Genomic DNA, 15987 nt, shown 5'->3' on the forward strand with positions numbered 1-15987 from the left:
CTATTAAAGATTTAAGTCATTCACTAAAAGAAATGAAATAGAATGATTAAGTTCTAAACCAGTAGAGGGGACAATATAAAATAAATACTGGGTGATGTCATCAATATGGCGACGTAAACAGCTACCAAAAACTTCTCCCCAGATATTTGGCAAAAAAGGGGGATGACCCTGACTTGCTCAGAACTCTAGAGGAGGGAATTGATGGGAGAAGGACCCTACAGATGTCAAACTAAAGAAGAAGAGAGATATCAGGTGGAACTCTGTTCCAGGCTGGTGGGTCCTCTCCCCTCCCCCTCACTCTGTCTTGTACAGCACAGAAGGAACACAGAACCACCAGTTGGGATTCCTCTCACCTCCTACCAGGGACACAGACTATAAAATCACTCATAGCAGAAAGACAGATCCCCATCATTTAGAAATCAGGGGGATAGGGGAGGACACTTCAAGGCCCAGGTCAGTGAGGGATGAAGAATCTGAGAAAATGTGGGCAGAGACTGTTCCAGCCCTGGGTCTGAAAGCTCTGCCCCCACCCTTGAGGAACACAGTAGCCTATGGCCCAAGACTTGCCTGGGTGATGGCTGAAAACTGTGGCAGCTGGGGGAGTCCTTTGCTTCAGGGAGAATGGGGACACAGCCCCACACTGAGTCAGACTTAGCCCAGCAAAGTGAGGTCACAGGAACCCCACAGCTTCAGCCCCACCCAGTCAGATGGGGGCACCAGGAGGGAATTCAGCCCCACCCAGCCAGACTCAGCTCAGCTCCAAGAGGAAGTAATTCGGTCTCCCCTGGTCAAACACAGCCTCAAATTCAGAAGGAAAACACCTTCTGAGGACAATTAAGTCACTGAACAGTGCCATCTGCTGGGAAGACCTGAAAGTGCAAGGGCATTTTAGGACTTCTCAGAACCTCTCCAGACTTATCCCAAGCCCACTGGAGCTGGTCCACACACCCCTGCATGGGAAATTGGCCCTATTTAAGTTGAGAAATACAAACAACCCAACAGTTATAGCAGTGCTCTAAGACAAACTTTCACTGTTTGCAGATGACATGATTCTATATGTAGAAAATACTGAAAAATCTACAGCAAAGCTACCAGAGCTAATGAATGAATACAGCAAAGTGGCAGGGTACAAGATGAACACAAAAAGTCAGTAGTGTTCCTGTACACCAATAATGAACAACATGAGGAGGAAATCAAGAAAAAAAATTCCATTTACAATAGCAACCAAAGGAATGAAGTACTTAGGAATAAACTTAACCAACACCACAAAAGACCTATACACAGAAAACTACAAGAAATTGCTAAAAGAAATCACAGAGGACCTTTATAAATGGAAGGACACACTGTGTTCATGGATTGGAAGACTAAATAGAGTTAAGATGTCAATTCTAGCTAAACTGATTTATAGGTTCAACATAATACCAATTAAGAGTTCCATTGCAGAAATAGAAAAGCCAAAAACCAACTTTATTTGGAAGGGCTGAGTGCCCCAAATAGCCAAAAACATCTTGAGAAAGAGAAATGAAATGCAAGGTCTCACACTACATGACTTTAAAGCATATTACAAGGCTACAGTGGTTAAAAAACATGGTACTGGATGGAAGAAGATGGCAGAATAGAAAGGAGTGGAAGCTAATTTGTCCCCCTGGAACAACTAATGAACTAGGAACGACTAGCAAATAATCCGGAATAACTGCAGGGGGGCACAAACGTGACTGTCCACTCTTCATACACCAATTGGGAGGAATGCCCGAGATCGCAGCATAAAATCTTTAAGTAAAAACTGCGGATCCAAGCTGGGAGCCCCCTTCCCCCATGGCCCGAACTGCAAAGCCTCATGGTGCTAGAGAGCAGCACTCTCTGAGCAAGTGAATATAGCTCAGCTGAGCTCCAACTAGGGGTTTAATTAACAAACATGGACTGCTCAATACAAGATACAAATCCCCAACAAGCAGAAAGAGTCTTTTGGTGACAACTGACCTTGGAGAGCTGGAGGGTGGCCGCGGACTGGCCCTAAAGGGGGCTTTCTTTCCCTTTTTCAGCTCAGTGGAGAAAGCCTCAGCCATTTTCAGTTCCCAGCACTCTGACCCAGACAAGAGTGGAGCTATCACAGGTTGAGAGATTATTCAAATGCAAATGATCTCTCCCTAGGGGGTGTATTTTCCCTAAGAGGAAGAAGGTGGTGCCAAGCTCTACTACCCACTTTCCATTAAGAACCAGACCCTAGAGCCTGGGGGAAAACAGCCATGGACCACACCTCCTTACACCAGTCTGGAGCTACAGGCTGACAGGCGCCACCTGCTGGGTAGAAAAGCACAGTGACTTGAGATCTAACAGGGTGTACCAATCTTCTAAGACACACCCTCAGGGAGCCGTGATACTATTGCCTCCTTCTGAGACCTGAGCCCATTCTGGTCTGGGAAAACCTGATTGGGGTAACCAAGGAAATCAGATGCCTAGACAAGAGAAAAGTACAACCTACACTAAGAAAAACAAAGTTATGGCCCAGTCAAAGGAACAAACTTGCACTTCAACTGAGATACAGGAATTTAAACAACTAGTACTAAATTAATTCAAAAAGTTTAGGGAAAATATGGCAAAAGAGATGAAGCGTATAATCCAAAGTTCAAAAAACCAACTGGCGGAATCTATGGAAATGAAAGGCACAACACAAGAAATGAAAGACACAATGGAAACACACACAGCAGATCTCAAGAGGCAGAAGAGAACACTCAGAAACTGGAGAACAAGGCACCTGAAAGCCTACACACAAAAGAACAGATAGAGAAAAGAATGGAAAAATATGAGCAACATCTCTGGGAACTTAAGGACAAAACAAAATGCAGGAATGTATGTGTCATTGTTGTCGCAGAAGGAGAAGAGAAGGGGAAAGGAGCAGATGCAATAATAGAGGAAATAATCAACAAAAATTTCCCATCTCTTACGAAAGACATAAAATTACAGATCCAAGAAGCAAGAAGCATACCCCAGTACCCCAAATAGAATAGATCTGAATAGGCCCACACCAGGACACTTATTAATCAGATTATCAAACGTCAAAGATAAAGAGAAAATCCTGAAAGCAGCAAGAGAAAAGTGATCCATCACATACAAAGGAAGCTTGATAAGACTATGTGTGGATTTCTCAATAGAAACCATGGAGGCAAGAAGGAAGTGGGGTGGTATATTTAAGATACTGAAAGAGAGAAACCACTAACCAAGAATCCTATATCTGGCAAAACTGTCCTTCAAATATGAGGGAGAGCTTAAAATATTCTCTGACAAACAGACAATGGTAGAGTTTGTGAGCAAGAAACCTGCTTTACAGGAAACACTAAAGGAAGCAGTGAAGACACAAAGGAAAAGACAGGAGTGAGAGGTTTGGAAAACAAATTTGGGAGATAATAGCACAGCAATGTAAGTACACTGAACAAAGATGACAGTGAGCATGGTTGAAAGATGAAGGTTAAGACCATGTGGGACACCAGAATGAAAGACAAAAGATAAAGACTGGGACTGTATAACTCAGTGAAACTTAGGGTGCTCAATGATTGTAATAAAAGGTACAAATATGTTTTTACATGAGGTAGATAGAACAAATGAATGTCAACATTGCAAGGTGTTAAAAATAGAGTGGGGTTGAGGGGAAAATACAGTCAATGCAAACTAGAGACTATAATTAACAGAAACATTGTATTATGCTTCCTTCAATATAACAAAGGCAATATACCAAAGCTAAATGCATATGTAGGGATGGAACATAGGAGAAGGGTATGGGACTCCTGGCATTGGTGATGTTGTCTGACTCTTTATTCTACTTTAGGTTAATGCTATCTTTTCTTTTGTTGCTTTCTAGCTGTCATGTTTGTTTTTCTCTCTTTCTCTTTTTTTCTTATTCATTTGTCTCTCTACCTTCTTTGACTCTTCCTCCTTCTTTGCAGAAGAAATGGAGATGTCCTTATAAAGATAGTGGCGATGGTGCTGAATACATAAATATGTGACTATACAGGGAACAATGATTGTTTATTAGGATGGAATGCATGGTGTGTGAACACAACGGTCTTAAAAAAACCTTGAGGGCACTATACTGAGTGAAATAAGGACAAATATTGCAGGGTCTCACTGATATGAACTAATTATAATATGTAAACTCAAAGACACGAAATATAAGTTACCAGGATATAGAATGAGGCTAAAGGATGGGAAGTGGTTGCTTATTATGAGCAGAATGTTCAACTGGGGTGAAATTAAACATTTGGAAATGGACAGAGGTGATGGTAGCATGTTGTGAGAATAACTAACAGTGCTGAATGGTTTGTGAAGGTAGAGGAAAGGGTAAACTCAGAGTCACATATGTCACCAGAAGGAAAGTTGGAGGTTAAAAGGCGGGAATGTATTAAAGAGTGAATCTTGTGGTGGACAATGTCCGTGATTAACTGTACAAATATTGTAATCCCTCTCATGAACTAGATCAAATGCATGACACTAGAACTAGAAGTTAATGATAGAGGGGCATTTAGGAAAAAAATATATACCTATTGCAAACTATATACTACAGTTAGTAGCATTTTAACATTCTTTCATCAACAGTAACAAATGTATTATATCAAAACTATGAATCAATAATGGAGGGGGGTGGTTAGAGGTATGGGAGGATTGGAGTTTCCTTTTTTTCTGTCTTTATTTATTTTCTGGAGTAATGAAAATGCTCTAAAAATTGAAAAAAAAATTAATTGTGGTGATGGATGAACAGCTATATGATGGTACCATAGGCAATTAATTGTATACTTTGGATCTTTGGATAGTTGTATGGTATGTGAACAATCTCAATCAAAAAAAAAAGAACATGGTACTGACATAAAGATAGATATACTGACCAATGGAATCTAATTGAGTGTTCAGAAATAGACCCTTTTATCTATATACAATTGATCTTTGGTAAGGCAGTCAAGCCAACACAAGTGGGACAGAGCAGCCTCTTCAATAAATGGTGTTTGGAGAACTGGATAGCCATATCCAAAAGAACGAAAGAGGACTCCTATCTCATACTGTATACAAAAATTAATTCTAAATGGATCAAAGACCTAAACATTAGCGATAAGACCATAAGACTTTTAGAAGAAAATGTAGAGAAATATCCTAAAGATCTTATGATAAGAGTTGATTTCCTAGACTTTACATTCAAAGTGTGAGCAGTGAAAGAGGAAATAGATAAATTAGATGTCCTCAAAACTGAACATGTTTGTGCATCAAAGAACTTTGCCAGAAAGTAAAAAACAGTCTACACAATGGGAGACAATATTTGGAAACCACATATCAGATAAAGATTTAATTTCCAGAGTATATAAATAAGCCCTACAACTTAACAACAAAAAGACAAACAACCAAGTTTAAAAATGGGCAAAAGACATGGACAGACACTTCTCCAAAGAGGAAATACTCAAAAACATATGAAAAGATTACACTGGCTATTAGGGAAATCTAAATCAAAACCACAATGAGATATCATCTCACACATGCTACAATAGCCATTATTAAAAAAAAAAAACAAGAAAATTAAAAGTACTTGATAGGACGTGGAGAAAGAGGCACACTTACTCTCTGTTGGTGGGAATGTGGAATGGTGCAACCACTCTGGAAGGCAGTGAGGAAATTCCTCAGGAAGCTAAGTATAGAATTGCCTTATGATCCAGCAATCCCATTATTAGGTATATATTTGGAGGAACTGAAAGCTAAAATACAAATGGATATTTGCACACAAATATTTATAGCAGCATTATTCACAATTGCCAAGAGTTGGAAACAGCCCAAATGTCCATAAATGAAGGAGTGGATACGCAAACTGGGTATATACATACAATGGAAAATTTTGCAGCTATAAGAAATAAAGTCACAAAGTATATAACAATGTGGATGAACACTGAGGATGTTATGTTGAGCAAAATTAGCCAGAAACAAAAAGGACAAATACTGTATGATCTCACTAGTATGAACTAACATTAATGAGCAAACTTTGAGAGTTAAATTTAAGAATACAGGTTATCAGGAGATAGAAAAAAGGTAGAGATCAGGCATTTGATGCTGTAGGAGTACAGAAAGCTTAGCAAGATTGATTGTATGGATCCAGAAGTAGATAGTACAACATTGTGAGATGGTTGCACAATATTGTAAGTATTCTGAACAAAGATGAGTGTGATATGGTTGAAAGAGGAAGGCAAGCGGCATGTAGAACACAAGAAAGAAAGATAGAAGATAAAGACTGGGACTGTATAACTCAGTGAAACCTAGAGCAGTTAATGATGGTGATTAAATGTTCAAATATAAGAATGTTTTTAAAAGAGGAAGAACAAATGAATATCAACTTTGCAAGGGGTGGAGAGTGGATGGTACTGGGGAAAAACACAACCAACGCAAACTAGAATCTAGAGTTAACAGTAACATTGTAGCATGCCTTCACTAATTGTAACAAAAGCAATATACCAAAGCTAAATGTCTATAATAGGGGGATATAAGGGAGCAGTATGGGATTCTTGGTGGTGGTGGTGTTGTCTGAACTTTTTAATGTATTTTATTTTATTTTAATCTTTTTTTCTTTTTTCTTTCTTATTCATTTTCCTCTTTGTTTGCAGAAGAAATGGAAATGTCTGCATATAGATTGTGGTGACGAATGCACACCTAGGTGATTATACTAGAACCACTAATTATTTACTTATGATGGCATGTTTAAAAAATAAACAGAGGGATACAAGTGCTGGAGAAAATGTGGAGAAAGGGATGTACCTAATCACTGCTAGTGAGGAAGTAGAATGGTGCAGCCAATATGGAGGGCAGTGTGTTGTGTCCACAGGAAGCTAAGTATGGGGTTGCCATCTGGTCCTGCAACCTCGTTATTTGGTATATACTTGGAAGAATTGAGAGCAGGGACACAAATGGACATTTGCACACTGGTGTTTACAGCGGCAGTATTCACGATTCATAATGGATGGACGTGGCCTAAGGGAACATTAAGTGATGAAGAGAATGGTGAACTGTATGTATACATACAAGGGAATATTGAGCAGCTGCAAGAAGAAATGAAGGTGTGAGGCATGCAACTAGACCTTGAGGACAGTACGTTTTGTGAAATAAGCCAGAAATGAAAAGACAGACATTACAACACCTCACTAATATGGACTAACTATAATGTACAAACTCTGAGAATTGAATCTGAGAGCATAGGTTATCAGGGGAAGGTTTATTGTAATGGTTCCTATATTGTAATCTCTTACAGCAGTTATAGCTATTCCAGAGTTTTAATGGTTATTTCTAGACTCTGAGATGCTGAGCTCTTTGTATATAATCTGGTCAGTCCCTGGAACTTTGGGTATCTGTGTGACACCTGAGACTCAGAGCCAGTGTCCAGCAGCTATGAATGTCAGCATTAATGTTAAAGAGGCTGAAAAAGAGATCAGACTTCAATTAGAGATATGAATGAAATGCACTTGGTTAGGACTAAGGTAAATCAGATAAAAGGTAAAGGATGATGTCGACTATATTTTAAAATTTCAACTTCTGCGTGAGACCAAAGGAAGCAATGTTCATTTAGTGAAAAATCTATATTTTCTATGGCATGCTATATAATTTAACTTGTATGATCAATTTATTCAAACACCATCATTACATGGGACCTTGAATAGGGAGTGAGATCTGGTTTGTTTGAACAGGTTATTGTGAAGCCCCAACACATGCCAGAGTAATTTGGGCAGAAGACAAAAAAAAGTATTTGAAAAGCCCCCTGAGAGACTGGGGGAAAATGTGGAAATATTAAATTTAGCCACATGGAGAATTCCTAATATTCTCGCATGCACTGGGGACTACCAATTTAGTAAGCTAAGCCCTCGATCTTGGGACTTCCCCTTATGAAACATATTCCTGCAAAGGTGAAGCTAAGCCTACTTATAATTGTGCCTAAGAGTCACCCACAAAGAACCTCTTTTGTTCGTCAGATGTGACCTCTCTCTCTAAGCCCATTCACTGCCCTCCCCCCTATGTAGGACATGACTACCAGGGGTGTAAATCTCTCTGGTATGGTGGGACATGACTGTAAGACAATGCAAAAAGTGTCTGGCATTTAAATGAAGTCACACTTCTCTGAGTTAAGGTGCTTCATATGCATTGTTTTAAGAAAGTTACAAAAATTGTTGTACACTTTCACTTACTATAGTGATTTTAACTCGTGTGAAACCTCAAAGCTGATGGTATATGCCCATATCCCACTATTCATTCCTTCACTGAAAGACAGAAATACACAACCAATCAGCCCAGGAAGAAAGTGAATTTTATGTTAGTTTCTCAACATAAACTCAACCTTGCACAATGTGCATAAATTGCTAATGCAGTTAATGAGGGACTAACCCAGGCCCTCTGAATGTAGCAATAAGTTAATATCTTTTTTCTGATTGCTAGAAAGTGCCCTAAAATAACCCCTTCAATCAGAAAAATAATCACTATAGATATTTTCAAAATCTACTCCAGAAAGATTATGAATGAGCCTCTGCCCAAATGATACCATCCCAACCCCTTTTGAAAAAAAGAGTAATAAATATAGATAGATAACGTAAATAAAAATTGAAATTAAAAAATATGTTTTAAAAAGGCTGCTTTGTGAAGTATGATTTTCACTAAGAATCCTTTGTTCTACATAATGCCAAAGTAATCTCCAACCCTCGTACCATCCCCACACCAATGAATTAACTGTTGCTGGGATTTAGTTTTTTGTTTTTTGCTTTTTTTTTTAATTAGTTTGTTTTGTGCTAAATCAGTTGTTTCAGCCCCAGAGGGGAAACTTTTCAAACACAATTAGTGGTTAAATGAATCACATTGTGGAATACCTGGAGGAAGACTTAAACCCTCAACTAATTAGAGCCATTAGAAAGATTTTCTACACCAAATGGTTCTCAATGTGTGAAGACTAGCTGCATTGAGAACTTGCTGGAAATGCAAATTTTCAATTCCTACCACCCCAGGACTACTGAATCAAAAACTGTGATCCAGAGTGAAGCCCAGAAACCTGTGTTTTGACAAGACCTCCAGGTAAAACTTTTTGCTCAAGGACTCTGATTCTTTTATCAAGTTGAACACTGGCTTCCAAAATCCAACAAAAAATACACAAACAGGTAACATCAAATGGCAGAAAGCAGTAGAGGATTCTATGGACTTTATTTCCATTATGCAAATCCCTACAAGGCTGAGATAAATATTGCACTTGAATCTTTAAAAGCCATAGAAAATACAGATATTTTGACATTTTCCTAACATGACCTACTTACTTATAACATGGTATTCTTAATCAATATAGTGATATTAGAATTTCTCTACCCTGACCTATTTGTTACATAGGACAAGACAAATAAATAGGCTCTTTAAATAGAAAATTCTTCTAATTTATAGTGTCATTAGAAACAGACCTACCAAGTGGTCAGAGAAGAATTTAGCACTCATTTGCAAGTTTAGGTGTTTTAAATAAAAATATCTTTTAATAGCTCCATGAGTAAAACAAAGCTGAGCAGGCACTTTTAAGTACAATTGAAGTCAATTTATTTGCTGTGTGTGTTATTTGGAGCAGATGCAGAGAAGCTGGTTTGTTTAGGGTTCAGATCAGCTTTGGGATTTGACAAATACAAGTGTCAAACATAAGTGTGCAGGTATTTATCTTCAGCCACGAAGTGGAGCCTGAACAATTAATGTGCTACGTGAGCACATAAATTTACCAAAAGCAACAAAGTGGAACCCATCACTCACCTTTAATCCTTTTTTTAATCTTTGGGATGACAGAAGAGACTTCAGGCCAGGATTCCAAAAAATATTGGTGATGGACACTGAATCCTCTGCAAAGACTCCAGAAATGGTTCCCCAGCAGAATGTAGCACATTCATTAAAATAACAATTCCTACCAGAGAAAGAGGTTAAAGTTAGGTTTCCTGAAATAGCATGTACTCTTTATGTTCAGAGATATTTCAATTGTACAGACACCAGCAAGATTTGCAAAATTAGCATCAGTGTTCAAATATTTTATATTGTAGCCAGTTCTTGGTCCACAGCTAAAAGAGTTTGTCAATCCTAGAGAAAGGTAACTAAGATAGTGAAAATCCACGATCCATGTCATTTGAGGAATTGTTGAAGGAACAATTTATTTTTAGATTGGAAAAGATGAAACTTGGAAGATGTGTGTGTCTAATATTTGAAGGAAGATTCATTGAATTATTTTCTATGCATTTAGCTCCAAAATAATATCAGGACCAACTGGACTAACTTTTAGGGGAAATTGATGAAAGACATTATTTTTTTTCTAATAAAGGAAATGGATGATGTTGTTCATAGAGTTTCAGCATTACACGAAAATCAGAGAAATAAAATACATTATGTTGGATAAGAGCAGGGATCTGTGACCTTGGGTAATTTAACTATTCCATCCTTTAATATTTTTATCTATAAATTGGAAGGGAAATATTTAAATCTCAGGGCAGTTAGGATTAAATGACATAAGGTCAGGAAAAGGCTTACCACATTGCCTGGCACAAAGTTTAGTGCTTAAGAAATATTAAATATATATATATTTAATATATATATAAACACCATGGCAATAATAAATATAATAATGAAATTATAACCACTCAACCATTCAGCAATAAAGAAAGCTTTGTGACATACTTCTTTTTATTTTAATTATAATTTAGTTTTCCATTTAGTCTGTTTGGCAAAAAATATGGGCATCTCAGTGTATTAATAAATCATCCCACCAAATTGATCAAGCTTCTTAGATTTTATAAGCCTTCATGTTTCTTGTGGATTGTCTTATTGTCCTCTATTATTTGCTTCTCTCTTCACTTTAAAAGGATAATACATCCCACGGATCACCATGTGACCTGTAGTGCCTCCATGTAAGTGGAGCATACTTAAGGCTTGGCCATGTGACTTCCTTGGTCAATGGCATTTGAGCTCACATGATGTGAGTCACATAAAGCAGGAGCTTGAAGACACAGTTTGTCTGGAAACCCTTTTGCTCTTTCCCTCTAACATGACAAATGTAGAAAGAATGTATATTAGGGAGCTAAATTAGGTACATAAAATATATTATATGGATTGTTCCTGCAGTCTGCATCTCAGAATGTGAAGACATATGGAGCAGAGCTGCAGCTGCCAATATGCTAACTGCCAAAATGTAATGAGAGCATGAAATAAACATGTTATTACAAATTAATGAAACTTATGGTTGCTGCTACTGAAGCAAAGCTAACAGAAGTAGGGTGATGCCTTAACAAAGACATAAAATATGAGGCACTGACCTCAGTGCCAGGTGTTAGGTGGTGAGGAAAATATTATGGCCTGAGAAAAATGGTAACAATGTTATGTAATGGAGTAATATTTGTTAAAATGTATCATCTGTGATAGCATGGAGATCAACTAATGTACATATTAAAGTTGTGGCTGGTTTTAATTTCCTGGCTGCTAAAACAAATACCATACTATGGGTGTGATTGAACAATCGGAATTTATTGGCTTACAGTTTTGAGGCTAGGAGAAGTCCCAAATCAGGCATCAAAAAGGTGATGCTTTCCTCTAGAAGACTGTGGTGTTCTGGGGCTGGCTGCCAGCGATTTTGAGTCCTTGGATTTTCTGTCACATGGCAATGTACCTGGTGGCCTCTCCTGGCTTCTCTCTCCATCTGATTTTCTCTCTGCCTTAAAGAACTCCACTGATCCAGATTACAGCCCCAACCTGAATCAGTATGGCCACACCTTAACTAAGTAACATCTTGAAGAGATCGTCTTTACAATGGGGCCACCAGAATGCAGACCAAGACTAAGAACATGTCCAAACAGGTACACAATTCAATCCACCACATGGTTTTAGGCAAAGAAACTCCTATGGTGCTTAGCATTTGACAAGTTATTACACGAAAAAGAGAAGCTAAATAAGAACTGGTCAGTTTGCAATCAGAGATTGAAGTATAGAGCAAGAATCCAGAAATTCCAGTTCTAGTAGGGTTGAAAGACACACTTACGTTTTTCATCTCCAACCAGTGAAAGAAAACAAAATTGAGAAATGTTTGAGTAACAAAACTTGGTTAGTCAAGATCTTAAGGCAAAGACCAACTCCTGAGCAGAGTCACCACCCTCTTATTTAAACTCTGGAGATGATTTAGGATTGCCCTCAGAAACGCTCTTAGCTGGGAAAAAAAGAAAAGTCTCAGGATAAAGAGAATGCATGTATGGCTCACCTAAGAAGTCAGTAAACTCAAAATAAATTTAGAGAAGGAGGTGTGTCCCACAAAGAATTGTTGATGTAGCTTTTGACACATGTTCGTTTTGGAAGTCATTAAAAGTTTGACAGTCTTGCTCTGGTAGAAATGCCACCAACAAGGATTAAGAAAGTCTATGACAACTCAAAACAAAAGAATTTGGGGACCTTAAATATCTACCATGTGATATTATGTTGATAAATAGGCTCAGTTGCCAAGGAGTACATATTGCCCAATGTTCCTTTCAGATATGGGCAAGGAGAATGGTAGGGATAGAAGAACATCCCAGAATAAGAAGCCAACAGTTACAGAAAATCATGAACTGGGGAGTTACCTGAAGGCAGCAGAATTGGGGTCTAATAAAGGAATTTCTCTTTTTATTACTGCACCAAAGCTGACTGATTCATTCATTTATCAGGAAATTAGAATACAGCTTAGAGATGAAATAATTAAATGCATCTATAAATTAGCTTTGATAATATATAAAAAACACTGAATTAAAAAGATTTCACCACAGCCATATAGCCTGACTAGGGTTAAACCATATTAATATGAAACTGTATTTATTCAACAAAAACAGAGAATTAAATATGCTAAAAATGGGACATTTTTCTAAAAATTAAGCACATAATATAAGATCTTATCAAATTTTTATAAAATAAAATCAGAGCAAGATAAGTTTTTTCATTAGCCTTAATAAACAGAATAATATTAATTTTTCCCCTTTTCCTCATAAACAGCATATAATTGAGTTTTATTGTTTTGCCTTAGTCTGAGACTTTTCATCTTAAAACTGGAGAATGGAATCCATCACATTTAATTACTAATAGAGTTGGATTAAATCTGAGATTTTGCTGTTTGTTTACATTTGTATATTATTTCTTCCATTATTTATTATTTCTTGCTTTCTTTTGGATTACATAAGAATTTTTATTTTTTACTGTTTCCTTCTTTGACTCTTTCCTTTCTGCATCTCTGTGCTTCGCCCTGAGATCAACATCCTTCTTTCTGCAGAACTTCTGTTAGTATTTGTTATAGTGCAATTGTGTTGGTAAAAAAAATTCTCACCTTCTGTTTGTCTGTAAATTTCTTCATCTTGCCTACATTTTTGAAGAGTATTTTCACTGGGTCTCAAATTCCAGGTTGGCAGATAAATTTTTCTGTAATTTAAAGATGTTATCCCACTGCCATTTCCCACATCATTCCCGTTGAAAGGTCATTCATCAGTATTTTTATTGCTCCTTTTAGTGTAATATAACTTTTTACTCTATTGTGGGTTTTCTTTTCAGATTCCTGCTTTGTTTTAATCAGTTTGACTATGATGTTCCTAGTTGTAGCTCCCCTTGTATTAATCCTGCTTGGAATGCACAGAATATTTTGAAACTGTGATTTGAAGGCTTGTGTAAGTTTTGAAAATTCTTGGCCTGTATTTTTATTCAAAATTGCTGCTCTCTCTTATGTCTCTTACATTCTTTTGAATTTCCCATCTCTCCTGTCTGTGCTTCAATCTGCTCATTTTATATCAACCTCTCTTCCTAGTTGGTAATCCTTTTATGCTTTGTCTAATCTATGGAAAACATCTACTAAATTCTTAAGTTCAGATATTACATTGTTCAGTTTAAGAAAGTCAATTCCTTTTTTAAAAAAATATACATTCCAGGTCTTTGCTGAAATTTCCTGTGTTTTTTTTTTTTTTTTTTTTTTTTTTTGAATATACTATCTGTTTATCATTATTTTAAAGACCTGGACTCATGACCCCAATATCTGAATCACATCTGGGTCAGTTTATATTTTCTTTTTGTCCCTTGGTTTTCAGTCATTTGGTCATGTTTTTAGTATGCCTCATTTTTTTTTTTTTACTTATAACAGATACCGTGAATGTAAAATTTAGAGGATCTGTATTATGTCTTCTTAATATAAGGAGAAAAAGTTTTCTTCTGGCAGGCTGACAGAGTTTAGGCACATCATCCTTGATTCTGTCAAAAGTTTGTTTTATTCTTTGTTTGGGCTGATCTCTTACGAGTTTTCCTGTACTCTTGGATGTGGCCCTTACTCCTGGGATTTGGCCTTTGTAAAGTCTCAGTCAGATGTCTGGGATGGTTATCAGAGTCCATCCACCATGGAGGCTCAGAACTCTAATATTTGTCTCTCCAATAGTCAGAACTTTTCCACAACTGCTTTTCTTTCAGCATGGATTTTTGGAGTTTTACTCTGTACATGTGCAGTTTGGATGTCAGCTAAAGACTTGTGTGCATATTTTTACCTCATTCCTCTGCAGTTTCTTCTTCTCTAGAATTCTGGCCTTCACATCCTAGCAATATTTGCAGCTCCAGTTGATAACCTCTGACTTCTCAGGCCAGTATTCTGCTCAGACTCTATTTCCTCAGTGCTATGTTCTGACAAATGCCCTTGAGGAAAATATCAATGTCACCGTGGAAGCCTAACTTGATGTGCTTTCTACCGTCAGGGATTGTACCACGGCAGTCCTTCCTGCCTGCATTAAGTTGCACTCCAATGACTTTGAACTTCACTGGTTTAGCTTTTAATGCATTTTTTTTCTTTTATAGTTGTGCTTGGCAGTAGGGTGAGTGTGATACAAGGTACTCATTCCTGGTTAGAACTGGAAGTCCTTTCTTGATGTTTTAAAGTTTTCTATTTTGTCTCTAGTTTTTAGTATTTTAATATGGTGTGCCTATTGTGGTTTTCTTTATATTTTTTCTACATTGGATTTGTAATGCCTTTTTTGAATCTGTGATTTGGTGTGTTTCATCAGTTTTGGGTAATTCTCAAATATTATCTCTTCTAATACTGTTTTTGTACCATTCCCTTTTTCCTCCACATCAAGATTTCATGTTCATCTATGTTACACTAATTCACTGTTTTCCATGTATCGCTAACAGTGATTTCTGTCTTCTTATCCTTTTTCTTCTCTCCATGTCTTCTACAAACATTTCTTCTGACTTACTGTCAGGGAAAAAATAGAATGGAAACAGACTCAATTCCAATCCTCTCCTGAGCTGTTAAACCCATATGTCAATATCTTGATTTCAGTTATTTTAAAAATAGTTTTCAGTTCTCTGCTATTATCCTTCATCTTACCACATAATTTCTTGAACATATTCATTAGAGATATTTTAATATCTGTATCTGATAACTGCAATGACTGGATGACTTTTGAGTTTATTTTTATTTTTATTTCTCCTCATTATTGCTCAGTTTACCTAGTCTTCTGGTGTGCCTGATTATTTTTGATTATATGCAGACATTATGCATAAAAATTAGAGACATAATTTGAGGCTCCAGATGAAATTTTCCTACAGAATTAGTTTAATTTTGCTCTGCAGTTAGTTAAGTTAGAAGCAGATGACTTTAATTTGATCAGGTATTTTGCTGATTTGAATCTGGGTGTGAGTTGTGTGGCTTCTCTTTGTTTACTTGTCACTTTTCTTTGTAATGTGCAACCTTTTTGAGGTTCCAACCAAAAGCCTGAGCTGGGTCTTTCTGACAGCATGCCACTTTGGTGGACTCTGAGCTTCAAATTTTAGTGTCCTCAACCCATTAAGCCTGCCAGAAGTTCTACACAGCTTCTCAACCTCTCAGGTGCTACTTGCAAATCAGCAAGTAGCTGATTTTTTAGAGGAAAGACAGCACCAAATATGGGTTTACTTTGCTATGGTTCACTTATCTTTAGGATATATTCCTATTTT

The 15987-nt window shown here is 37.1% G+C and overlaps 1 long non-coding RNA gene across 1 annotated transcript in view; it reads right to left on the reverse strand.

The window, feature by feature from the left end:
* Window positions 1-15987, reverse strand: part of LOC119539400 — a 316501-nt gene that overhangs the window by 36930 nt on the left and 263584 nt on the right. The window contains exon 4 of the long non-coding RNA XR_005217866.1: window positions 9781-9928. This is a non-coding gene — a long non-coding RNA (uncharacterized LOC119539400). The remainder of the gene's footprint in view (window positions 1-9780; window positions 9929-15987) is intronic.

Source organism: Choloepus didactylus, chromosome 7 (genome assembly GCF_015220235.1).
Source record: "Choloepus didactylus isolate mChoDid1 chromosome 7, mChoDid1.pri, whole genome shotgun sequence".
In the NCBI taxonomy this organism is placed as follows: domain Eukaryota; kingdom Metazoa; phylum Chordata; class Mammalia; order Pilosa; family Megalonychidae; genus Choloepus; species Choloepus didactylus.